General features: G+C 40.4%; 1 protein-coding gene across 3 annotated transcripts in view; it reads left to right on the top strand.

The window, feature by feature from the left end:
- Nucleotides 1–1,872, top strand: part of LOC311057535 (protein FAM168A-like) — a 45,315-nt gene extending 43,443 nt beyond the window's left edge. For all 3 annotated transcript variants that reach the window (XM_084074508.1, XM_084074510.1, XM_084074509.1), the window contains one exon: nt 1–1,872. This exon is cut by the window's left edge and continues 2,807 nt beyond it. The gene's annotated coding sequence lies outside the window, so the exon portion shown is untranslated.
- Nucleotides 1,873–2,312: the final 440 nt, after the last annotated feature.

A 2,312-nucleotide genomic window follows, 5' to 3' on the forward strand; every position in this document is an offset into this window, starting at 1 on the left:
CACGGTATAAAATCCTGGGTGTTTACTTAACCCAGAAAGTGAAGAAATTGACCTTTACAGCTCATTCTTACACTGTCAGAGTTAAATTAACACTCACGTTTCTTTTTGTACTTGATGGGAGGAAATCTATAGAACTCGCGGCGACGGGGGCCTCCGGGTGGCGCAGGGCTAAAAGTTCCTGCCCACCACCGCGGAGAATGGGGTTTGAATCCTCCACGGTTTGGCTCCAACCAACACAATTGGCCGTGTTCATCCGGGTGGGAAAACCGGCAGGGGAGGGCGTCATCTGTCACTGCACTATAGCGACCCCTACAGGATGGTCGGGGATCCTGTTAAGCAGGGAGCGGAACTGGGAGGGATAGTGTGTTCCTCCGTATGTGTTACGCCCTCCTAGTGAAACTCCTCACTGTCAGGTGAAAGGAAGCTGGCTGGAGACTTCATGTATCGGAGGAGATGTAATTGTCTACACACCCTCCCCAAGACCAACCAGTAGGGGTTGGCAATGACAGGGACTATACAGCAACAACAACAGTTCATCAAAAGAACTCAAATTAACAACATAATTATTGTGCTAAATATTGAGCTATAACAATGACTCCAGGCATTGTCACTTAAATTCAAACCATTATTATTTGTTTTGCTCCTTTCAGAAGTTGTAATGTAATGCAAGACCGAACAATGCATAAGACTCGTTGCACAGACCGGGGTCTATATTTGAATGCTATGCTGATTTGTGGATGTTAAAAACCTTGTTACAATTCAAACTCACCTGTTTGTATAGCCTTGTGTTTAAAGTGTAGGTTGAATTCATAAATAATGATCTTTTCTTCTCTGTGACATGTAATGCAAGTGTTATTTATAGTTGTACCGATCAGTTGACTGGGCTGAATTCTTTTTTTTTTTTTTTTTTCAAATGGAGGGCACGCGTCATGTTCAAACTGTGCTGTAGTTCCTTGCATCAGTGATTTCAGGGGAGTGCATTAGAAAGCAGGTATGCCAAATGATTGACGTCTGGGCGGGGTTAATTGCGTGACGTGGAGGTGTGGGGCGGGGGGTTTGGGGGTAATTTTCTTGCAAAGCATCAGCAACTGGTATGCATTTCCCCACTGTCTACTCTGTTCCTCTGCACACTTAAAACACTACATAACATAATCAATGTTTATTTATCACCTACACTACAATGACTGCAATGACTGAACAGAAGATGGTTGAAGCCTGATTCATCGTTTGTACTCCGTCACACGACAGTGTCCCCTGTCGAGAATAGCAGATCTACAAGCCATTTTCGCTACAGAGCGGCTGTTTTTGAAGAGCGACACCGTGGCGCGACAAAGTATAAATTAGGCTTAATTTAGTCGTGTGATGGAATATAAATTATGCTTAATGCTCTGAAGCATGGATTTATATTCTGTGCTTGCATTGGAGATAATGTATGTTATATGTTGTTCTAATGTATTGTTTTCAAGTTTCCTTTGATTATTCAACCTTGTTCAGTTCTAATTTAAATACTTGTTTTCAGAGGGAAAATATACGAATATAAGAAATGTCCCTTTCCCCACATTGAGTTAAAACTTAGCATCTTGAAATGATGAACTTCCCAACCCAAAGTTGTTGCAATGTTTTGTATTAAAAAACAAAGCAACAATGGTGATAGAATATTCTCTTAACACTGGGTCAGGACCACATTAACGCAGATACTGAGATTTTATTTGACATATAATTTGTGTTTCTGAAGTGTACATTTGTTTTTTCGTTTTAAGTATTGTACATGACTATCAGTTAGTGAAGCCGGTGACAGAAGTATGGCAAGTTTGTACCTGTATAATATTTACTGTACTATGTTGAAAATAAAATAAAAAAATATTAAAATCTTTCCACAAAAGGCGTTGTGTTTCCTTAGCAGCAATAATGTCAGTTTGTGTCAAAGGTCATTTTAAAACGCTAACAGCTTATGTATATTAAGTAGTTCTGTTTGACAATCCAGACTATAATGTCAGACCTCAAACAAATGATGAGATAATCTGTTGTGTAATTAATTGGTTTGCTTGTAGCATAACATCTGAATTTGGTACTGATGTGTCACGGTGCGGGGCATAGAGGTGTAGGACCCAAGCGCAGACTGTGAGCGGAGACAGAGCGATTCAGATACAGGGGGGTTTATTAACTAAACAGGGAATACAAGGCAACACTAGGTAACAGACAGAACACTGCAACAACATTAATGAACCAACACAGACTAGAAACAGAGGGGCATATAAATAGACAGGGACTAACTAGGCACAGGTGAGAACAAAGGACAATTAACACATGAT

Source organism: Gymnoscopelus microlampas (genome assembly GCF_963454915.1).
Source record: "Gymnoscopelus microlampas genome assembly, chromosome: 12".
NCBI classification, from domain to species: domain Eukaryota; kingdom Metazoa; phylum Chordata; class Actinopteri; order Myctophiformes; family Myctophidae; genus Gymnoscopelus; species Gymnoscopelus microlampas.